Source organism: Sebastes umbrosus, chromosome 24, assembly GCF_015220745.1.
Source record: "Sebastes umbrosus isolate fSebUmb1 chromosome 24, fSebUmb1.pri, whole genome shotgun sequence".
Classification (NCBI taxonomy): domain Eukaryota; kingdom Metazoa; phylum Chordata; class Actinopteri; order Perciformes; family Sebastidae; genus Sebastes; species Sebastes umbrosus.
In genome coordinates, this window is record NC_051292.1 from 15091031 (window position 1) to 15116651 (window position 25621).

At 41.1% G+C, this 25621-nt stretch overlaps 1 protein-coding gene across 1 annotated transcript in view; it reads left to right on the forward strand.

The window, feature by feature from the left end:
- Positions 1-25621, forward strand: part of LOC119483949 (neural cell adhesion molecule 2-like) — a 529018-nt gene that overhangs the window by 207402 nt on the left and 295995 nt on the right.

Genomic DNA, 25621 nt, shown 5'->3' on the forward strand with positions numbered 1-25621 from the left:
AACTGCGCTGCACACATATTCACACTTATTTGAAGATGTATTGTCTTTTAATGACACATTTCGGGCTTTTAAGTAACTTTGGCAGCAGCAGAGGCACTGAGAAGAGAGATGACGTTCCCAACAAAAAAAGCTCCAGTCGGTGATCATTTGGCATTATTTGCGATGGATGGAGAAAAAAAACAGCAGCTGCCCTCTGCCAACCTCGGTCTATTTTCACTCAAATTACCCATTATTACAGTGGAAGTGACTAATGTTCTCCTCGGGGAGTCTCTCATCAACCAGAAGCCAAGAAAATGTAGATACACTAAGCAGTCGGCATGTAGGAAGAGTTTGGCGTCATTATATTCTATATTCTGAATCCCAGAGAGGGAGAATTGGGAAGGATAGAGCGAGCAGAGAGAGGATTTATACAGAGGGAAGAAGAGATTATATTTAAAAATTCATTCAATTCAAGTGAATCTGATTGCATCTAGTTAAATTGCATTGCGAGAGATTGAATCAAACTCTATGGAGTCGCACTGTGCCAAAATTAATAAAATGTAATTGAATCCTGTCGAGATGGAATCAAATTAGGCCAGACTGACGTGATCGGAGGAGGCAGCTGCTGCATGTTGCCGTGTGCTCCTGCGGGTTCGTCTACTGTTCTACATCAGCTCGGTGCTAGCCAAGCAGGAGACCCGTTTGGCTGCTGCTCGCGTGTGTCCCGCCAGTCTAAATGCCAGTCTAACTAGCAGGCTAATAGGCAGAGCCAGGATGCCAGGGTGACAACAGAATCAGTGGGCAACGCTGGCTGACTGACAGATGGATGGAGGGTGAAGCGGTTTTGCATGGTCTACCCTTTCTCTCCTGTTGCTCACTTTATTTCTCTAGCTTTATGCACGGCATGTTCACGCCTCACAGTCTGCGCCTCCATCCTCTCCTGGGACGCAGCTCTGTTGGTCTGGGGCTTACTTTTGGGTTTTGGGCAACCGGCAGGCATGATTAAATGAAGAACAGAGGGATCAGAGGAATGGCAGGAGAGCTTCAGAACCACTCCAGTTTGGGCTGTAACCCACTTAGAGGCCGTATTAATAACTACACTGTATGAAGCTTTGGGGTTTGCTTCACAGTGGGCTGATGTAAATCATATATCACAAAGTTTTCTATGACATAATGCATACATAAATAAAATGAAATGGTACTGTACTCTAGTGTTGGTCCGGTTGGCAGTATAGACTTCAGAAAAACAGTCACATAGTGTCTAGAGCTGCAACAATTAGTTGTCATCTATTAAATTAATTGCAAACTATTTTGATAATTGATTAATCGGTTTGCGTGATTTAAAAAAAATAGTCTAAATTCTCTGATTCCAGCTTCTTAAATGTGAATATTTTCTTTCCTCCTCTATGACAGTAAACTGAATATCTTTGGACAGAACAAGACATTTGAGGACGTCATCTTGGACTTTGGGTAACATGGAGTTATTTGGTCTTAGATATCATAAAATATTTAAATTTATAATATAATTTCTCAAAGTCCAGCGTGCCGTCTTCAAATTGCATTTTTTTTTATTTGACCAACACTCCAAAACCCCAAAATATACGATTTATTATAATGTAATACAAAGAAAAGCAGCAAATCGTCACAAAGGAGAGGCTGGAACCAGAACTTTTGGGGCAATTTTGCTAGAAAGAAAATTACTTAAACAATTAATCAATTATCAAAATAGTGGCAATTTTCTGCCAATCAACTAATCGATTAATTGCTTTAACCTTAAAATCGTTTATTGTTCACTGTAGACGCCCCTTGCATGTAGAACTGCAACGATTAATCGATGAGTTGTCAACCATTAAATTAATTACTATTTTGATAATCGGAGTAACTTTTTAAGAAAATAAAAGTCTAAATCCTCTGATTCCAGCTTCTTAAATGTGAATATTTTCTGGTTTCTTTCCTCCTCTATGACAGTAAACTGAATATCTTTGGACAAAACAAGACATTTGAGGACGTCTTCTTGGGCTTTGGGGAACACTGATTGACATTTTTCACCATTTTCTCACCTTTTATAGACCAAACAACTATAATAATCAACATATTAATCGACTATGAAAATAATCGTTAGTTGCAGCCCTAGGAGTGTTGGTGACGTGACGTCAATCAGAGTTTTTTTTTAAGGCCTTATTTTTAAGCCTTAAAAATCTAAATTTCCAGCCTTTTAGAGTTCACAATGAGATTTTTATGGCTCTGCGCCGGCGACATCCGCGAGGGCATTATGTTTTCGGGTTGTCTTTTCCATCCGGTCCATTCTCGTGAACGTGATATCTCAGGAATTTGGACTCGAGGATGAACTGATTCGATTTTGGTGGTCAAAGGTCACTCTGACCTCTTAATACAATACATGTTTTTGGCCATAACTTAAGAGTTTATATGCTAATTATGACAATTTCACACTAATGCCTAATAGGATAAAATGATGAAGTGATGACCTTTAGGGGGGTTGTTCAAAGGTGTTATCAGATTAACTGTGATGTGTGTAAACTTGCAGCAACACAGGCGTGATACTGATTTTCCTCATATACTCTCAGAGTTAACACTGACATCATGAATGTGTGAGTTTACTGAGAAACAGAGTCTTCAAATGTACATTTGCTCTGTTGTGATGTGAAATATCAGTTAATTGAGTTGTTTTAGCTGTTGTAAGACCTCTAAGAGCTCTTTGAAATTACCATTCACTTTAACTTCCTGATAATATTCTCATTCGTTTACTTATTTAAATGCATTCATTCTTTGGTAAAAGCAGCAGTTTTTGCTATTGTGGTCTGGCAGAGTAAAGTAGGAAAATAGTCTTCAGAAACACAATCAATTTCTGTACTATCCTGTTTGAAGAAGCAGTGGCCAAGGTCATGTCTGATTTTTTTTTTTCCAATTTCACACAATCTATTAAAAAGGAGATTAAATGTTTTTCATGCTCCAAAAGCACCCTTAATTTGCCAAATAAAAAAATAAATAAAAGTAACACCCTGGAGTAAACCTCACAAGAATACTTCTCTCTTCTCGCTTCACCTTTGCTTGACGTTGCACCTGACTTAACACGTTGCTTTGAATTGGCGTGTTTTTTACGGAAACCTGTCAATTACTTTCAATTATCAGTCGCTACAATTGTTTTAGAAGTGTTAACTAGCAAATAATCTGAGGTGTTAATGACGACACAGTTTGTGCATTACGTTCCTTTTTTGCATACATAGACTTTACTGTGTTTAAAGTCCATTTAGTACAAAGCTTGTGGACATTTCAGTACTGCCAAAGCATGCTGTGTTGGAGAGTTTTTTTCCTATACCTACCATACCATGTTAATACATTTGCTTGGAATTCCAAAGTCTAAAACACTGGAGTATGCAACATGAAGTAAATGGGCTTAAACATGCAAAAATTTGGCTATGGTGATTATAAGTGATTACAAGTGCATATGAGTGAATATTGGCATATAATTAGTTTCTATGTCCCATTCATTGTCTCAACGGGCTTATACGCCATTATGCAAATGCAGCTGTCGGAAGAGAGTACCAGCATTACTCGGCGATACTCCTTGCAACTTAAGGGGGGTTTGGTCATGAAAAAAAAACGGTAAGCCGGTATATAAAGACGGCGGTGTCGGGAGAGTGTGTATTGTCGGAACAGGAGCCGACGTTTAGTCTGTCGTGTGTTGCGGCCAAGTCACGACAATAATTTATGACTCTCAATCGTGTAATCTGACATAGTGACCATTGTAATCGTCAAACATATTGTGTAGTCTGATCCTAGCATTAGTTGGGGTTTTCTCCGGGTGCTCCGGTTTCTCCCCACAGTCCAAAGACATGCAGGTTAGGTTAATTGTTGACTCTCAACCTCCCGTAGGTGTGCATGAGACCGTGAATGGTTGTCTGTCTTTATGTGACTATCTGTGATAGTCTGGTGACCTGTCCAGGGTTCCCCCCCCCCCCGCCTTCGCCCAATGTCAGCTGGGATCGGCTCTAGCCCCCCCGAGATCCTGAATAGGATAAGCGGTTACAGATGATGGATGGATGGATGGATGAATGAATGGCGATCCCAGTGTTAAGACTGAAAAGTTGCAAGACTTTTCTGAGAAATCGGACGGATAAATTGGCATGGGCAGTGAATTGGTGCAGACATTGTTACTGTAAAAGGCTGCACAGCGGATGCACACACGGAAATAATAAAACCTCTGTATGAGCCATCATTAAAATCTCTTTTTCATGGAAGCGGACTGATGCACTTGCAGCAGGTGAGGTCTAGTGGAGAACACTGACAGATGAGATTTGGACTCAGAAGGCAGTAAGACGGACATAGACGGGTGACAGGAAGCGGTGGCTGGATGACAGATTAACAGGCAGGTGAATGTGCTAACGCTGAGACACAAATAATGAAGAGGAGCCATCTATTGACAGCCAAAGAACAATATTTTCCAGCTTTCCTCCTGCTGGATGTGGGCCCTCGCGTCGATCGAGCATTAGTCAGCGCTAGCCCACACAGACTGACGAGCGTCTACATGGTCCATCACGGTGATTGAGAAAATGCTAATGGTAGCCGTGCTGGCTGGCAGACGCTAATGAGAGAGTGGTGCAGGCTTGAGACGAGCCAGGGACCGGCTTTTATTAAGCAATGTGTGTGTGAGCTTGAGTGGAAAACCTTGTTTTTTATCTTTATCTTGTTTAATTATTATTTGTGCAGATAGTTCCTGTTATACATCAAAATATTTGACTATTTTTTTCTTATTTTTTGCCACGTATTTTTTCATTTATTAATCACACTTGATACAAAAAACATACAACTTGGAGTTGATGCACATACAATTATACTTGTTTTAACGAATATTCTTTGCTTTTCATGTCTGTTCTAAACATTTTTAAGAGAAACTTCTTCATTAGTAATACTAATGTTCATATTACATATACATAAGCAGAACACATCAAACATCTCACCTCTCGTATCACCAACCATCCAACCCCTGTAACTGCAGTATTAACCAAACAATCACAATTGGTCCATTTAGTAGCTGTTTTGATCTCGATGTGGCAGGAATTGATTTAACAGAGGAGGGCTCAAACTGTAGACGTTTTGGTTACATGGTCAGCGTTTTATGCCCCAAGGCCACCAGGACGAACTTGTTTAAAGCTTAGTTAATAACATCAATGGATAAAATCAGCTCTCAAATCAAGTGATGGGGAAACAGAAACGGTAGTAGTTGTGAACCTGTCTCTCTGTTGGCCGGCGTCAACTGCTTTGTATTCTTTTCTCTGCTGGCCTTGCAGTCTGAGTTTTCCTTTGGGCTTACAGTATTAAATTATCTCGCGCTGTATTGTGCTGTATTATATTTCCTTGTATCCATTCATCCATCCATCCATTCAGACGGTGGGCCCTTGGCTTGTCATTCCTGCTGGTTAATTAAGCCAAATTGTGATTGATGGTCTCTCAAGTGAATAGCTGTGTGGTCCCGTTCCTGACCCGCCTGAGGAGATCAACCCAGCTGCCAATCACACCTCACAATGCTCTCCTAAACAGTGAGGCTGGGACGCAGTCCTGGGGCCATATCCTCGCTTAACCCCCCCCTCCCGTTGGTACTTCCCGGCATTCGGACGACTCCAGGTCGCGCGGCGTCCTCACGGGGATCAGCTTCTGCTTGGAAATGATGCAGAGACCATCGTGAAAAGGGATCCGTCTTCTCAGATTTCTTGCCTGGTGGCCAATATCCTTGTTTATGGGAGGCAGTACTTGATGAGGAATAGATGAGAGAGAGTGATAGATGAGAGAGAAAGACGGGGAGGGAGGGGGGGGGGACGGACACTTGAGATGTGGTCGCGGCTCTGCAGAATAGCTCACAGTGAGGCCAAACAGTCTCTGCTCTCCTGATTGCCTCTCCATGCCAGGCAATCTTCAAAAGGAATCTCCTAATGCGATGTGGGCCGGCTTATTTTTGTTTCTATCTCTTCTCATTTGACTCCTTCTCTTCCACTTCTTTTTTCCCCTCTTTCATTTCCTTCCTCTTTTCATGTGCTCGGCGGTCCTCCCACACTCGTCTCATCACCAGCATCTGTAGGGCGAAGACGTCCTGTTCTCCCCCCCCTACGTGGGAAGCTTTTCAAGCAGCACCCATGCTTAATGCTATTTGCCTGGGAAGCTAACGATGTTTGTTGTTCTGCTGCTCAATGTAGTTATTAACACCTATGGATTACCCGACTCCTGCACCACATCGGTCAAGTGAAGCCGTTTCAGGGTTGTTCTGTCAAGCGTGTTATTATCTCTCAAAGTAATAATGATCGTCTTTTGCGAGCACTCATAAGGCGCAGCAGACAAACTGTAGGCGTGTTTTTAATTACTCTGCATGTCTGCACAACTTCCCATCATTCCTAGCTGGCCTACTCCCCAATGTGGGCGCTCTGGGATTGTTGTGTTCCCGCCCACCGTTCGTGGAGTTCCCAAGGACGTGTGCCTCCGTGGGAATACACAAAGGATTTCTCAATAATTAAAGGACCTGTCTTATCTTTACTTTAGATTTTTACTGACGCGAAGGTGAAATAAGCTTTCTCACGTGTCGATCCCAGTCCTTCTTCGCCTTTGAAATCAGATTGTCCCACATAAGGGATATTTTTGGACAGACATCCCTGTCCTACCTACTTGTTTTCCTGTTTGCGCGCCGATATCATTGTGATCTCCATACTCCCTTCCTGCGTGAGTCAAACCCACCATATAACTGCTGTTTGTCGCTAATTGGACCACATGCATGCATTTAAAGGTAGAAACGAGGCAAAGAGCGATGCTGGGAGAAGAAAACGAGGGAGAATTGTGGGAAGAGCGCCAGCGTTGGCCGTCCTTTCATGTGAATGTATATGCCTCGGGGCTTGGGTCTTAAGAGAGCCTTGTGATCTCCTGCGTGGTTCACACACACACGTCTTTGTAGCCAGCAGGTTGTTGTTGATAGAGCCTGATTGTAATGAGCACCAAAGAGACCACAACACAATCTCAGCATCCACGAAAACAAAGACTGTTAATATGTGATATGATATATGCTAGTCAAAGTGGTATCCATTTTCTTACAGTTATAGTAGGGCCAAAATCTTCCAACGCAATATATACCATTTCATATCTCAATAACGATATATATCATGATATACCCTGTTTACTCATAGTTCAATAATAGTCTATATGTAATAACCTCATGGTAAAACCCATTTTTGTATACTCCTGTGTGAATTAAATACTTGACAAATGAAAAGTACTGAATATTTCTCATTTAATTGACCCATTTTTGCCCAAAGACTATATTTAGTATGATAAGAAAAATGCCATAGCGTTCGTTCTGATTGGTCAAAAGTCTTGAAATTTGGTACATAAATACTTTGGGCAAATATCTAACGGTACAACTTTGACATTTTCAGATCACATGAAAAATAACCCTTTTATAATTAGTCAAAATCAGGATTGTTTTTTTTAAAATGAGGAAAAACGCTATTGTTTACTTAACGTTTACCATATTAAATACATGTTTTACACTGTACATGTGTGCATTGCTTTAATGATGAACTTGTTATGAGTACATAGATACCAAATACTTGATTGTTCTCCTTGTAGTTTCTGAGATACAGACATTTTCTTATCATACTATTGTAAAAAAAAAAAAAAACAGTAGTCCCATTTGCCGAACTACTAGACTCACTCTTCTGCTAAACAGTTTGACCGATTTTGAAAATGTCTTCATATTTGTGTTAAGGCAAACCCAGAGAACATTTCCACCAAAGGAAGTAAAAAAATTTCAGTTGCAAGCACAAATGGGTTAAGAATTTTTTTGTGCAAAACGAACATGGAACAATGGTTTCAATTGAAATTATAGAGAAAAAAATAAATATTTCCGGCTATACGCTGACGATATTTACATGTATGCACACAAATACAGTGTAATCAGATTAAGACAAATTGTGTGTGATCAGATTGTCTGAGAAATTTTAGTTATGTGCTTATTATCAATTTAGGCGACATAATTGTGTATCATAATATCTCGATATGTGATTTCATCTCGATGGGATTTCATTTAAAGACGATAAATTATCATATTGATTTATCACCCAGCCCTATGTTATAGATTATTTGGCATATTTAGTGTTAAACTAATTCACAATGTACAAGATCCATTTTGAAGTTGTGTATTGGCAACCCATAAAACTCAACCTTGTTGTTGGTGGTTATACCTCAATGGGACTTTATAACAGAACCAGATTAGATTTCTCCGAGCACGCTGTATCGTAGGAACGAAGTGTATTCCAGTATGTTGCACCAAGATTACTTTTATTTCACGCTGCTTTTCATCCATCCTGCCGAGTGTGGAGTAGGCGACCAGAGAAATGATAGATCATCTCGGCACTTGAGGGCGAAAAATAAAAAGCCACACAGCCGCCGTGGACGTGGAGAAACATTGCAACGCGGCTCCTCAGTCAATAAGCAACAAGGAGCTTTGCTGGAAGCTGCAAAAGGGGGGGGGGGACGCAGCGCTGACTGTGGCAGCTCTCTCCCCGAGGAGGCGGCCTGAGCCACAAATTAATAGAGCACTCCCACATGATCGGGGAGTTTCATTTGGAACCGTCACGGTACATAAAGCCCCACAGAAATGAGGAGTTCACCGAGGTCCCCCACCACTTCCCCAAGAGTCCCCAAATAACCTGTGTGATTGTAGCACTCCCACCTTTGCACCTCCCTCCTTCAAACTCCTGGGCAAGACTTTGTCCATGCTCATCCCGCTTCAATTACCACAACTCATTGTCTCCTTTGAGTCCGTCATGCGTATCCTGGGATGGTTTGCATCCCTAAAATACTAATATGACTGATATTTTCAATTAAAAACGCTTTAAATGATTGAGATATTTTAATTTCCTCTCTCTGCCCTGATTTACTGGCCTACAAATTTTAAGCGCGTCTTTAACATTTCTGCATTTTTTTCTTTCCCCTCTCTCTCTATCTCTCTCTCGTCGTCATAAAAACTTGCACTCGTTTGACAACAGCGTGAAATTCTTAGTGACAAACGTGGAGAGCGGTGTGCCCCGGAGGCCCGCTTCACTCTTATCATTCTCCTCGCAATGCCTGAGATTAGACACAGCAACCAACTCTCTCACAGCAGCGCGCCTCCGAGCGAGGATTAACACAATGACTAATCACTCAACTCACTGGACACAAAACATACAGTACTGATTCATATTTTGTCACAAAGTCTACGTAGAATATTTGCTTGTGGCACAAGTTCAACAATTTGCACAATGTTGTTTTTAGGAAATATTCAATTGAGGCTATTGAAGTATTTTTTTTTATGTCTGACATGTTTCAGGGGCTTTAGAAGCCATTTTAAAGATGTGTTATCTTTATTAGAAATACACGGAGGTTCAAATCGGGTAACAATGACGTATTGAGTCTTCATTTATAGCAGTTTTTATTCATGCATCAGTTGTTCCGCAAATTCATTTTAATGAACATGAACATGAGTAATGTTAGCATGCTAACATTAGCATTTAGCTCAAAGTCCACCCTCGCAGTAGACTCTTACTAAACACCAGCATGTTAGCGTTGTCTTTGTGAGCAAGTTAGCATGCTAATATTAGCATTTAGCTCATTAAGCTCTATTTATTGCGCACACATAATTAATTCAGTTTTGTCTTGTATTACGAATTTTCGCAACAAAGAGAATAATAAAACACAGCCGACTCAGTGTGCGAGGTTTCTGTGCGTAACATTCTTTATCGGATTTAAAAACGTATACAAAAAATGGACTTTAGGCTCGTTGATAAATAATCATTCCTTCAACCCATACTAGTCTTCCACTAGTTGAATAATATCCTACATTTCCCAGAATACCTGTCAACAACCCCCAACGTTGGAGAGAGTAATAGTGATAGTAAAAAGGAAAAAAGACATTTCCCCTCATTTAAAACACATGTGTTGTTTCTTTGTGGTCTATTGAGTTTACTCTCAGTGGAGAAGTTATAATGAGTTCTTCCCGGTACGATTGTTGAGCGATGGAGAAAAAAAAGAAACGGTAAATCAACACAGAGGAACTTTCTCTTTGATTCGCAGCGCCTGACATCAAAAACTGATATTTACTGTTGACGTTTTAGTTTGCTGAAATATGCATCTGCCTTTAGTCCACTGTAGCTGTGCTTCAAAATGTCTACATCTGGCCAATTTTTCTGTGTGGAGAGAAGAATACAGCTTCAAAACAAAACAAATTTACACCAAAAGCATTTATTAACAAACCCTGGTATGCTTTGCATTGGGTTTTTACAAAACATAACATATAAGCAATGTATTTCTGGTTCCGTGACATTTTAGTGTTACCACTGTGAAGCTTGTGCTGTGTTGTTCGCCAGAGAGATCCAGTACAGTGTACCAATTTCGGCCCCACACTGCAGGCTGGCCTTATTGATCTATTGTCTCAGAGTGCAGCAAACAATTTTGCTTTTTCTCTTTCTCTTCCACTTTGAACTTCTTCCTCCTCCTTCCAAGAATGAGTAGCTTTATGAATGCTGATCACTGCTCTCCGCTCCTTCCACCCGCGGTGTTGTCAAGGAATCTCAAGAATAGGAAAAGATCTTTTTTCAAAAGCACCATTATTGCACAAGTCAAAATTGAGTTGGCGAGAGTAAAAGAGGAATGCATTCATCTTTATTCATCACAATAGGGGTGGGTGGTATATCGGTTTCATCACCGGTGTCACGTTTGGCCATGACGTGGATTTTGCAATACCGTCATTTCCGTGATAAACACACCCATACAACTTCCGATAAACTACGTCACACCCACACAGGTTGTCTATGGTAATGTACAGGCTACCGCCGCTCCGTTTTGTCGTAAAACCTTTAACTTTTTTAAGTCGGTGCCCGTGTTAACAGGCTAGAGCAGCCACACAGACCTGTTGTGTGGCGTCCACACAGACAGCGTTGCTGCTGCGGAGCTGCCAGCCCCTATCGGATCAATTTCTCCGTCTATTTTGGCTGCACACTGCGCGCATCACTCTGAAAAATTAGGCAACACACGGCGAAACTCTAGAGAGGAAGGTGTGTTTTTGTAGAACGTTGCATTCAGCTGAATGAGAGCTTCATTTCATTCTTTAGTGTTAAGTGTTTTTCCAGTCAAAAATCTAAATCTAATATTTTTTTTAAACTGTGAAAGTAGTGGTATAATATGCTGTATTCCTATCACGAGATGTTTTTGTTACTGGACCAAAGCTCTTTGGACATTCTGGGCTATTTTGTCTGTTTTACCACTTTAATTCACATATCTGACATTGAAAGCTTTCGGTTTCTTTAAAGATGTAAATTCAATTAAATATAATGTAATTCCCAGTTTTGCTCTGGTGAAAAAACATTTTCTTTCCAAATATTCTTTATTGCTGAGACCCAGGTTGCTTGACAGTCAGCTACAACTGGAAACAACAGTATGACTGTTATTATTAACTCTGAATGAATCACATTACATTTACATGTTGGCCTATAACTCATTTTCAATTTGGATTATATATTTTCTTTTCTTTCTTAAGATATGTCCCCTTACATTGCCAGTAGAAAGAAAAGAGGTAGAATCATGTTTTGAGTGGAGTATCGTTTTTAATTTTGTAATCATATCGCCCACCGCTACATCACCTACAGATAGATGGACGGTCTAGATTTATGACATATCAAGGGCATTACTTTGTATTAACAGGACAAGAAGGTTCTTTAAACACAGGACTCTTGTAAAGACTGTTACCTAACCACGTAGCAGCGATCCCCCCCCCCCTACAACGCTCCCCAGAGTGTGACTGCTCCCCTTATCCCTTTTTTTACTGTAGGTGTGTGCCTCGCCCCGCTTTTAGCACAGCGCTTACATAACCGTTCACTTGTATAACCTGAGAAAAACGGGAAACAGAAAGTCACTACAGTATCCTAGGGTGCACTGCGCCTCCCAAACAAAACCATTTGTTATGTGGCGAGGTAGCACACACTCGGGGGCTGTGATGAAGCGCTCGGCGTGACTCATGGCCCAGGCTTCGGTGGATGCTGTGTCACTCCCAAGGTTGTTTAATGGGAGTCTTTTCCCTGTTATAGATTTGGACGACGTGGCTCCGAAGCTTCAGCGCCTGCATCTTAGCGACACATCTTTTTGTGTGTGTGTGTGCAGATATATGTGCTGATCTGAATCTCATAGGTCATCCCCTCCCTGTGAAGTCTGACACTATACGTGTGTAAATCAAACAGGATTCTTGCAAAGAGCTGCTAAAGTGGAAAATGTGTTATAAGGGGGAGGGGGAGGGGGGGGGGAGATTGCGGCTGTTTGTTTGTGAGCGTATATTTATTTCAGGATTTTGCTTACACTTTGATTTTTGAGTTTTGCCCCTTTCTAGCTCAAGGCTCAGAGAGTTGAGTGAAGATGCAGCGCCCCACATCTGCCTGCATCAGCAAAACTATATGCAAAACAACATACACACACACAGGGCGGAATCAAACACACACACATTTAAGATTTCCTGGAACCCTAGTGTCTCACATCCGGCTTGAAATAATTGCTTATTCTTCCTATTCAGGGTTGTGGGGGGGGGCTGGAGCTGATCCCAGCTGACATTGGGTGAACAGGTCGCCAGACTATCACAGGGCTGACACATAGAGACAGACAACCATTCACGCTCACATTCACACCTACGGGCAATTTAGAGTCAACAATGTGCATGTCTTTGGACTGTGGGGGAAACCGGAGCACCCGGAGCAAACCCACGCGAACAAAGTTACACAGAAGGGCCCCAAGCTGGATTTGAACTTGCGACCCTCTTGCTGCGAGGCGACAATAATTGCAAAAAAATAATAATTAATTAATTAATTTAATTCAACGTTCAACCATTCGACGCACGTCCCTGCGATGACAAGAAAATCAGATAAGTGGAGGAGAAAGTTCAAGCACAGAATTAAAATCAGGAGGACCCAGCTAGCCGCCGATTATAGTCCAATCATAATCTCTTGGCGGGGATTCCTACTTCAGTAAGTGATCATGAGAAGGCCCGATAGTCCATCAGCAGCACAGAGGGAGGGAGATGCACTCAGCACTCAACATGCTCAGCCATCTGCGGCGCCTTCCTGGATACACAGAGCTGCAGAACTCCTGCAGTTTTCTGGGGGAAGTTGCAGAAAAAGCTGCGAGGAATGAAAATTTAAAGCGAGTGCCGCGAGGTCAGCGCTTACCTCTGAGCTCCGAGTGAAATGTTAACGTCTAAATACACGTCAGACTGTAATCACTACTTGTCTTTTTTTGCACATCTCTGCAGTGCAAACTAAGAATCAATTACTTGACAATGTGTGTATGCGATTCGCGCGAAATGGGTGGTGCGAACCACGACTCTGCGTGAACCTTCACATAGCAGCCTGACATGTGAGCAGCAGGAGAAATCAGCTACCTCCATGTCAGCAGTCGCTTCACCCTCGCCTTGTTTTTTGACACCTCTAATGCTATTTCACCTGCTGCTGTTTGTTGAAGAAACAGTCAGCATGTCGTGAAACTTCAGCTCGCAAGGAGATCCATCAAATTGAAAGTTTGTGCACGGCGTGACTTCACAAGGTGAAAAGGGCTTGTAGTTATCGGAAATCCCCAACTAACGGCGATTCATGTGCTTTGACCACGGGAATCCACCCGACGCTGTGCGGTTGAGTGTTTGTGTGCAAACAAACACATATTTGCCCGTTTGACACCAGCAAGAGTCATGGGAAATGGCCCCTGCGTCAGTGTGCGAGGAAGAGAGAGTGGCCATTGTTTGCCGTGCGGGGCCGGTGATGCTATCGCTGCTAATCTACTGACTGGGTTATTGTGCCGGGACCTGCCAGAAGACATGGCAGCGCTCCATATGAACCTCAGCGGGGGTCAGTTAGGGCTTGAGACAGCGTGCATATGTGCATACTGGGTGTGCTGTGTCTCCTGTCATAAGATGTAGCATGATGACTCGGCGTTAGTATCTGGAGCTGTTTGAACACTGAACTGTGGCTGTTAGAGTTGAGCTACAGCTAATGATTTCATTATGGATTGATTCATTGTTTAGTTTATAATTGCTTGTTTATTTTTTGATTTTTTTTTTTTGACGGACCGACCATCTAAAACTCAAATGTGTTACGATGTAGGACAATGAAAAGTAGTAAAATTAATTAGTTTAAGAAGCTGAACATTTTGGCTTTTTTCAAAATGATCAAAATGGTTGTTAATTCATTTAAGCTGCAACCTTGACAGTAGAAATACTGAGGTTTGGAGCAACATCTTTGTAGATTAATAAAAACCACAAAGTCACACATAAAAAAGAGACTAGAGCGGAAAAAATTAGACGATCAGTTAGAGATGCGTCGATTGCAATTTTCTTGTCCGATTTTTATTTATTTAACCGATGGACATAAAATGAATTGCCCACTATTTTGGCAATCAATTATCCCATTTACTGTCATTTTTTAACCCAAAATGCAGAACATTATTTAGTTCCTTCTCAATTTTGAGAATATTGCTGTTTTTGTTTGTCTTATATAAAATAATTAAAGCTGTCAGTCGATTAAAATATTTAATCGCAATTAATTGTAAATTAATCCAATTTTTTGTCAGTTCAAAATGTACCTTGAAGGGAGATTTGTCAAGTATTTAATACTCTTATTAACATGGGAGTGGACAAATATGCTGCTTTATGCAAATGTATGTATATATTTATTACTGGAAATCAAGTAACAGCACAACAAAAATATTAAATACTGTCCAGAAACCCTCACAGGTACTGTATAAAAAAATGCTCAAATCATAACTCAAATCATAAAGTGGGCATGTCTGTAAAGGGGAGACTCGTGGGTAGCCATAGAACCCATTTTCATTCACATATTTTGAGGTCAGAGGTCAAGGGACCCCTTAGAAAATGGCCATGGCAGTTTTTCCTCGCCAAATTTAGCGCACATTTGGAGCGTTATTTAACCTCCTTCACGACAAGCTAGTATGACATGATTTAACCAATGGATTATTTAGGTTTTCTAGTTTCATATGATACCAGCATCTTCACTCTAGCTCGAGCCCGCTACAACCTAAAAATCACAAGTTGTGTTAATGCGTTAAAGAAATTAGTGGCGTTAAAACTAATTTGTGTGAACGCGTTATCGCGTTAACTCTGACAGCCCTAATAATATATTATATCTGTGTTTTGGACTGTTCGGTCAGACAAAACAAGCAATTTAAACTCGTCACCTTGGCCTTTGGACATTGTAATCAGCAGTTTTCACTATTTTCTAAAATGTGATGGACATGCAGTCGCTGCAGAAGACATTAACCTCCAAACATCCTCAATAGTAGCTTCCAGATTTATTCACGTACAGACCGACCGCCTGTCGACAACATGTTGGGACCGCTTAATGTTCATTTCCTCGTTCCGTCATGGAAGGATGTAAACAATGAACGAGGCCGATGAGGAAAATCAATGGCGAGGGGTGTTTAAGTGTCGCCGAGTGAAATGCCTTTAATGAGTTTCACTGGAATCACTCTCACATCATTCATCCCCACCGTTCAGATTCCTCACGGAGGTCATTATCGTTTGCGTTTTTACTTCACCACACTAAATAAAATGAAAAATATGACTATACTATAACATTATATGAATGTATAAACAGCCTAATTTGGCTTTATATGATAGAGAGACAGGGTGTGTGTGTCCTTCAGGCCCTACGATTAGTTGTACAGTATTTTAGTGTGTATTAAAGCCATGTGGTTGATGGCTCTATTTCAGACTGGGTGCACGTGCGCGTGCGTACCCATAGACCCGCGTGAACAAGTGATTTATGGGCTGTTTTTAATCAGTCGGTAGAAAATGTTATTAGACAGCCTTCTCGCGGCTCCCTCCGCCTGCAAATGAGCCGGCCCCCGTTGCACCCTGGGATAGCCTCCTGTAATTAGTTCTGGGAACTCACCTGTTACTGAGCGAGATTGAGGGAGAGGGAGGGAGTTACATGAAGAAAAGGATGGACTGAGAGGGTAACAAGCAGACAGATAAACAAACTGGGGGAGGAGGTGAGGGAGGTGGAAAAAGAAAGGAGCAGAAGAGGGGAGGCAGAGGGAAAAAGAAGCTGACCTCAACACCACCACAGCTCAGCTAGTCTTCTAACAAGCTGGCCAGCGTCTAGCTGACTTTTCCAGCATATATTAGGATTGGATGATGCTGCACTCTGCACCATCTCTTCCTGAATACAAGAGGGCTGTAGGGGTCTGCTCTCAGGTGTACTCCGACTCAGAGTTATACATCCACTCCAGCAGAACTTACTTTCTTTCACTAATAAGAAGATATCGCCAGCCATCTTTTGGAGAAAATTGTTTTCTAAGCTCTAAAAACCAAAGAATGGTGATGAAATGAGAGGCAACACCAAACTATACAAAATCTATAACCTGTAGAGCTGCCACGATTAATCGATTATTAAATTCTCTGCCAACTATTTTGATAATCGTTTTGAGTCATTTTTCAAGAAAAAAGTCATAATTCTCTGATTCCAGCTTCTTAAATGTGAATATGTTCTGGTTTCTTTACTCCTCTATGACGGTCAACTGAATATCGTTGAGGATGTGGAGAAAACAAGACATTTGTGGATGTCATTTTGAGCTTTGGGAAACACTGATTGGCATTTTTCACCATTGTTCTTCATATTTTATAGACCAAACAATCAATCTATTAATCGAGAACATAATCATCAGATTAATCGATAATGAAAATAATCATTAGTTGCATCCCTAATGACATGATAGCAGAATATGTTTATATCTCAACCACACATAGAGACAGACAACCATTCACACTCACATTCACACCTACGGGACATTTAGAGTGAACAATGAACCCAACCTGCATGTCTTTGGACTGTGGGAGGAAACCTGAGCACCTGGAGAAAACCCACGCTAACACGGGGAGGACATGCAAACTCCACACCGTGCAGCCCCCATAGTATTATGAAAACTATTATTATATTCCACTGGAAGTTGATAAATGATGATATTAAATTATTGCCCAGCAATAGATACAAGTAGCAGCAGCTGCTGCTGCTTTTTCTCCAGAGTTATTGATCAGGATTCAAACCTAATATTAGCAAAAATTGATGAAGTCTTCCAAACAATCAACAATAGAAGAACAATAAATTAGCTGGGTCAGGTTAATTATGTATCGAACGCGGATTGGACCAAAATGTCTAGTTCTGCGTCCACATTAATATGTCCAAAGAAAAGAAAAGAAGTCATTTAAAGCTGCACTAATTAATGTTTTCATATTAAGAATGTAGGATACATTTTAAGTTAAAGTAATACATCGTTTTGAAAAATAAAGCCAAATTCCGACATTAGTGTATCGTTCCTCCAAAATATAGTAAAATGTTGTAGAATTTGATGCTCTTTTTTAGCCAAAAACATCAACAGTTTGTTTGATACATTTTAAGTTAAAGTAATACTTAACAATTTGTCATACAGTGCTGTCTTTTAATAAATGTTCAGTTCCGTAAATCTGGCACTTTTACAGTTTATGTCTGCAATTTACAGTCGTTTTTATTAACATGATTATGAAGTAAACTTTTCAGTAGAGTACCGTAACACCTACAACTAGAAACCTTTAATTAATTGCAATAGCAACACTATAGAAATACAGTATATTACTGGAAGGCCTTGCTGCGGTATTATACTGTAACCCTCACATTCTAAGGTAGAATACTATACTCTGTATGCTGTAAAAAACACAGTCTTCACTTGTATTTCAACACATTGTAGGAGCATATTTGTCGGATTTTTTTCAAGGCCACAAACTCTGTCACGGTTTTCCAACAATAACTTTTGAAAGTAAGAAAGGTTGTCTTACAGGTTAGATATTGGTCGGTGTAGACTTGCTTTCCCACTTTTCAAAAAATCTATTTTTCCTTGAACTAAGCATGCCACCCTGCCAAAACCATCATGCGACCAGCCTGCTCTCTGGCGCATCACTGAGCCCTGATGAAGTGACTGTAGCTGCTGGTCACAGGCTCTCCAGTGAGCGCTGCCTTGACAGCCAATCACAACAGTGGCCTGTCACTCCAAGCCACACGAATACAAAAAAACTGAAATCGTCAGCACACATATATATAGAATTTAAATCTGCACATATATGCAGACACGTATACAAACACACTGTGCTTCGCCGACGCTCCTGACAGGCCAGTAGAAACATTATGAAATATTCAGTAAGTCTCACTGAGGTTCGGGTTCTACCTGTCTCAGCTTTTCTTGTTGCTTTGTGTGTGTGTTTGTTTGAGAAAGGATACTGCCTCTGTGTTGGAATCACTTCAGACTCCTCCATAGATATGTTCAGTGTAAATGTGTGTTTGTACATATTTGCACTATCTCTCAATTCTTGCTGTCACGGTTGTGTGTAATTGGGTCTGAGCCAGGCAAACCTTTTGTCTGTGTGTTGCCTTGTGCTTACATCAACTATGTTTGCCTTCTGAATAACATAGCCAAGAAGACAAACTCGGAGCCAGACTTTCAGCCTCTCTATTTTCAACCCCCAAGTATATGACAAGCGTGTCTTTTTTTTATCTTCCTCAGTCAGTTACGGATGCCACTGATCTTTTTTCTGACTTGATGTACAAGAGTTGACAGACCGTTACTTATATATTAGTTAAGTCTCCCCATAAAGTGTGAAAAGTTCAGATTTCAGACCTTACCCAGGTGACAAACTCCGGGTCCGAAAAGGGAAATTATGTAAAGTAAATTATGGTCCCATTTAGAGTCAAATAGACCATAAAGCAGGGGATGCTTTAGGGCGGGGATACCTTGTGATTGACGGATCGCTATCACAGAGTTGTCCGGTCTGGGAGTTGTCTGTGTTTTTGTCTTAGAGCTTTAACCCTTTCACAGTGTGTTTTCACTTCATAAAAGTTATTTATAATCTTTCTGGTTACTTAGAAATGTCTTATTCAGCATTCGGTTGTACTTAGCTCCGCCCTCTGGTGTCACTACTGGTTGCAAAAGACCAAAATGCCGAACTCAAGGCTTAGGAACGGCAGTCCACAAAGCAGTGGGTGACATCACAGTGACTATATCCACTTCTTATATAAAGTCTATGATTTTTTTTCTCATGTTATTTTATGTTCGTTTTGCACTAAATTTCCTAATTTACTAGGAAAATACTCCATACTTTTCATTTGTCAGGTATTTAAGTCACACAGGAGAATAGAAAATGGGCTTTACCATGTGGTTACTTGATATACTGTAGACGTGATATATATCGTTATCGAGATACGTAATGATATATCGTGATAGATGATTTTGGCCATATTGGCAAGCCCTACTGTAACTGAAAGAAAACGAATACCATTTTGATTAGCATATATCATATCACATATTAACAGTCTTTTTTTCGCTACCACGGCGTTGTCTGGTCTGGGAGTTGTCCGTGTTTTCGTCTTAAATCTTTAACCCTTTTCATGAAAGTTAATTATAATATTTCGAACGCCTAAAAATTACTTATTCAGCGTTCGGTTGTACTTAGCTCAACCCTCTTGTGTCACTTCTGGTTGCAAAAAAAACCCAAGATGGTGACGACCAAAAATCCAAGATAAAAGCCAAAATGCCAAACTCGAGGCCTCAAAACGGCAGTCCACAAACCAATGGGTGATGTCACCGTAACTGCGTCCACTTCTTATATACAGTTTATGCCTTTTCCCCCGGATGGTTACAAAGAATTGAAGCAGGTGACTGCAGTTTTCAGTAAATCAATGGAAATCTACTTGACCAGGTGAAGCACTGGGTCAGCAATTCAGATACAGCAGAAGACACACAGTACAGCTGTGTAAGCCTTTTGGGGTCCCACAGGGCTCTATTCTAGTCCCCATTGTATTAATTTACACCTGCTCTACCTCACTCTCGTTATATTAAGGCTTTCGGGAACATATAGTTTCAATCGTCTTCCTGTAGTTGAGTTGTTCTTTGATTGCAGTTTGACAGGTGTTATCTCGTCGTGCTTTCTTCCGTTTAAAAAATGACACCTCTGTCACACTTTTGCACATGAATACCGTCATAATTTACACCTTTGCAGTTCTGTTTTCTCCCATTTGACTTGAAACTTTTTCCTCTATCTGACCCAGACAGTTCCCATTGGGGATGCTGTCTAGTGATTAACAGACCATATCGCCACTGTAGAATCTCTGCACCGATGAGGGAGCAACTTCACCGGTGTTTAGTGATCAAAGGTGATGATCCTTGATAGTGTAGCAAAATAGACATTTATTCAAATTAAATGAAACGCTCTTTATACAATTTATGCTTTATTAGGTAACATGCAAAAAAGAAAGCCATTGATGATACAAGTGCAGCCATGTGATCTACAGTAGCACCAGTGCTCATTTCCCCTGGAGCTTAATAAGCCTAATATTATATTTAATAACAATTTAATCATTCATCTTACATTAATGGGAGGTGCTCTATATTTCATGTGAGGTTTGGGGAATATACATATTTGCTTTGAGGCTACTGCCAGCAGCTGGCTAACTTAGCTTAGCATAAAGACTTGAAACAGAGGGAAACTGCTTTCCTGGCTCTGTCCAAAGATAACACAATACACCAACTAGCACCTCTAAAGCTCGCTGACATTTTTATGTAGTTTGTTAAACCTGTACAAAGTGTGTAAAAACGTCACGTTGCGGTTTTACTGGGGGTTATTTGACAGACTATTTCTTGGCCGGGACCAGGAACTTCCTGGAATCTCTGCTGGTTGCCCGGCAACTGGTCCTTGCCAAGAAATAGTTCGGGACATAAAACATCAAATTGTCGTTTTTACACAGAAGTCTGAAATAATAAAATAATAGGTGTCTGCAAAATAATTGAGTCTGCAGGAAAATAAGAATGTTTAAGCTGCATTTAATCCACAATTCAAACAAAACTAACAATAATAATAATAATAATGTTCTAAAGTAGTAGTGTTGCAAAAAATTTGCATCTACAGTAGAATAATTCAGAAGATGATTTTTTACCTGAATCCCTTAGTGACCATGTGCAGTGTGTTTACAACCCCACCACTATGACAGCACGTCACAGTTGGAAAGAAATGATTGACGTAGCTTGAAACCTTTCGGGGCTGAGGGGATTTTTTTCACTTACTTAAGGACTATTTGCACAATATTTTTTTTCTTTCCGTGCATGTTAACAGCTTCATTAGATATATTTCAGACCAAACTAAGAGGCAATAATTAACTAACTGGACATGTGTAAAAAATCAATTTGGAAAGCCCTGACAAATCCCTGCACACTTGGAAATACACACACATATACATGTGCAATAACTCAACATATGACATGCAAACGTGGTTAGCGTCCCTGCGTCTTTTAAAAGATCAAAATGTTTTTTTTACACAGTGGTATTTGTACGGATTAAACAAACACATTATAATGTGTTGACTTGTGCAGTGGTTGGCACTTTCGCCTCACAGCAAAAGGGTTGCAGGTCCGCAGTTTGCATGTTGTCCCCACGTTAGGGTGGGTTTTCTCCGGGTACTCAGGTTTCCTCCCACAGTCCAAAGACATACAGCTTAATTGTTGACTCTAAATTGCCCTTAAGTGTGAATGAATGGTTGTCTGTCTCTATGTGTCAGCTCTGTGATAGTCTGCTGACCTGTCCAGGGTGTACCTCGCCTTCGCCCAATGTCAGCTGGGATCGGCTCCAGCCCTCCCGCGACCCTGAATAGGATAAGCGGTTACGGATAATGAATGAATGAATTAATTTGTGAGCTTTAAAGTGGCTGGTTGGTGGACTTTCTTACCTTTGGACAGGGCAGGTTAGCCTTTTCCAGTCTTCATGCTAAGCTAAGCTTGCCTGCTGGTGGTAGCTTCATATTGAAGTGGTATTGATCTTCTCATCTAGGGTGCTTTCACACCTGTAGTTCGGTTTATTTGATCCAGACCAAGGGGGAAAAAATTATACGGTTGGCTGCTCTGGTTCCTGTTCACACCGGGTTCATCCCAAGTCTCTTAATTGCATCGACATTCCCCTCACTTGCATCTTTTTCCTCGCGTCTCAGTCCCTCATGGAGAGACGCAAGGAAACCATGCAAGGAGAGAGGAAACGAGGAAATACGTTTTAAGAGACATGAGATGTCCTTTCCATAGAAGGTTTTAAAGGCAGTGTTTTAACACACAGCTCAGCCAAACCCGGTACTGGGTTTGGCGAGTAAAAGAGGTTAATGTAAAGAAAATAGTCATGCTGTCTCTTATTATGTTGCTTTGTCAGAACTTTTCCTTTAATTTCCTCATTTCAGTGGCAGGCATTTAATTGCATAATGTCTAATAATGAGAGAGATTGTACCTAAACAGCTTAGTTCTCGTGACTGATGACATTTAGCTGCAAGAAAGCAGCAGGCGCCCTCGCCTCTCACTGTAGTCAGGTGGAGATCATGAAAGCTTTTATGACGTACGTGTTTTGCTTCAGTTCGGGGATTACGTGGGCCTCTCGCAGAAAACAAACCCCATCTTTTTATAAACAGGGCTGATTTTCTTAATTCCTTAAAAAGTTGCCATTTTTGAATGCACCATGCATTATCAATTTAACCTTCTGCTAATACTTACCTGGAGCACGCTACTGGGTAACAGCGCCAGGGCGGAGGAGCAACACAGCCATGTAATGGGATTACACTGATCTACTATAAAAATGGTAACTGTAATCATCTCTGCTGCTGTGCAAATAGCTCAGTAATCTCATAAGTAGTTGACAAAAATAATAACTGTTGGATTAGAGATCGTCATGTCGTAGAGGGGGATATTTGGCAGAACATTAAATGACAGTTTAGACCAGGGTGTCAAAGTCATTTTAGTTCATGGGCCACATACAGCTTAATTTGATCTCAAGTGGGCCGGACCAGTAAAACCATTGCATAATAGCCTATAAATAACAACACCTACAATTTCTCCCTTTCTTTAGTGTAAAGAAGTACATTCAGAAAATGTTCACAATTAATGAATAATCCCATTTACAATACAGATGATGAACAGCCTGAGATGCCTCACTGATCTCGGCTACAAACCTGCCAACGTTTATCTTCTCTGTTCTCAGGTGTACTTGCAAGGTCTTGTATTTTTTGCCATGATGAGTCAGATAGTTGCGCCGAATATTATATTCTTTGAGCACTGAAAGGTCCCATTTACGTCTGTGAAGAAATAGGAACTGGTCCATTTGTCTCGGAAAACGCGACACTGTGTCTTGTTTTCATTTTCTAGTGGGGGCTCCTGCATGAACAGCAGCCTACCCTTGACAGTGTTGTGTCACGTCGTCTGCATGTGGGATCTATACAAGTGTATCCAAGCATAGGGCTTGCTACTCTTGTTAGGACAGCGTGACCCCCCAGTGGACAAATGCATGGTGAGCGCACAGCAAGAGGATCGCAGGTTCAAACCCAGGTTGAGGCCCTTCTGTGTGGAGTTTGCATGTTCTCCCCGAGTTAGCGTGGGTTTACTCCGGGTGCTCCGGTTTCCCCCACATGCAGGTTAGGTTAATTGTTGACTCTAAATTGCCCATAGGTGTGAATGTGGGTGCGAATAATTGCCTGTATGTGTCAGCCCTGTGATAGTTTTGCGACCTCTCCAGGGAGTACCCCGCCTTGGCCCAATGTCAGCTGGGATTAGCTCCAGCCCCCTCGCGACCCTAAATAGGATAAGCGGTTAAAGATAATGGATGGATGGACGGACTTCTCTGCAATTTTCACACTTTGCAGTCATCCAGTGGGCTGGATTTGGCCCTTTGCGGGCCGGTTCTGGCCCCTTTGGCTGTATGTTTGAAATATCTCCCTTTCTGGCCTAATATTTCAGTCTAATAAGCTAATTCATTATGCAAATTGAATAAGTTTGTAGTGCTCATGTATACAGATAAATCATTGTTCCTTTGGACTCTAAAGACTGTTTGTAACCACACGGTTTTGCATCTTGTTTTCATCTGTTTGCATTCAACGTAGCAGATGGATTACTAGCTCGCGTCTACGGCACTTTCACCGTCCATTAGTACTTATGATGCAATGTCCGAGACCCCCCTCCTCAAAGACGGAACGATGGCCGAACACGGTCCCTCCATCCCAAACACATGTCGAGTAGCGCTCATTAGTCCCGCCATTCTGAGAGGTTCATAAATCACAGCCATCTGGAACGCTCTCAGTGCTACAGAGAGGCACACGCTTGGTGCACAGCTCCCCCCCCCACACACTTCCTCCCCTCCTGTGCCACTGGCAAACAGCCAATCACATAGCAGATCCCATAGTGGCACCTCATGGCTGAGCCAGGCTGGGAGCAACAGAATAGACAACCTTTATTAAAACTTTCATTCGGTTACAGATAGACAGAGTTACACTTGGGTTTTTTATTGTGCCTCCTATGGAAAAGCTGATTTAGAGGGAAAAAAGTATAAAACTGGATTTTTAATCACAGACAAACCAAGACCAATGTCATTTACAAAAGGCTAATAAGGTTTTCCTCCACAACGCAACACAGAATCGGGGTTAAACCGCCTCATTTAACCTCCATTGTTTGTCACTGAGATGGATTATTGTTGCATTTTCTTTTTTTTACAATTTCATTTGTTCAATCTGGGGTCTTTTCTGTGACGTATTAAAGGATATTTTTACGTGGTTTCAAGTCTATCTTAATGCAACACTCACACGATGATGTGTACGTTGAAAAAGCCCTTGAAAATCCATGACGGGAGTCCTTGGAGGATTCCACAGTCTTGGTTCTCTGCAAAAAATGCATTGTGAAGTTCAGCAGAAACTCACGTGAGACTTCAGCAAAGCTTGAGTTAAGGATTTTTTGTCAAGGTTATAGCAGCATGGAGCATGAAGTATGACAGAAGTGCATGTCAAATAACTCATATTTTTTTGTTACTAAAAATACTATTTTTGCACTGAAAGAACTGTGAATTTTGTTCTTTATCTCTTACTGTACATTGAAAGTGTGGGATAAAAAAAGACGATATCTCTGGTTCTGCTGCATCAATTTTGATGTTTTTTCGTCAACTTTTTATGTCATAGCAGTGAAATGCTAAATCTTTTAATCATCAATGCATGTGGACTGAATATTTCTTTAAAGCAAGCTTCCCCCAAGAGTTAGAGCAGCACAGCAGCTGGTAGAGCAATATATGTGACGCATGTTTGCACATATATATTCCAGTGAGAGCAGAGATCTGAATGAACAGCCTGTGCAGCTCGGTGGTTACTCGCACTTTTGCATGCAGTGGATCTTAAGGTCATCTTAGTAGTAACACTTCACGTGGTGGAATACATTCACATACCTGCATGACATTCTGATTAATCCATTATCCTAATTACAGTGGAATTAGGGGCGCTTGTTGTTCAGTATCAATAGTTCAAGAAATGAGAATAAATTATGTTAATTTTGCTTTAGATGCGACTTTAAAAGCTAGCTTTAGAAATGTGTTTGTGCCATCTGATATTGACACTAAAACGTTCATGTGTGTGCATGAATATTCAGCTCAACACCTGCAGCTCACGCTGAGCATGAAATGGCTTATTTGCTTGCTTGCGCCGACTCAGTTCTGGTGTTTGTTATGTGCTTTGCATGTTTTTGGAGGCGAGCT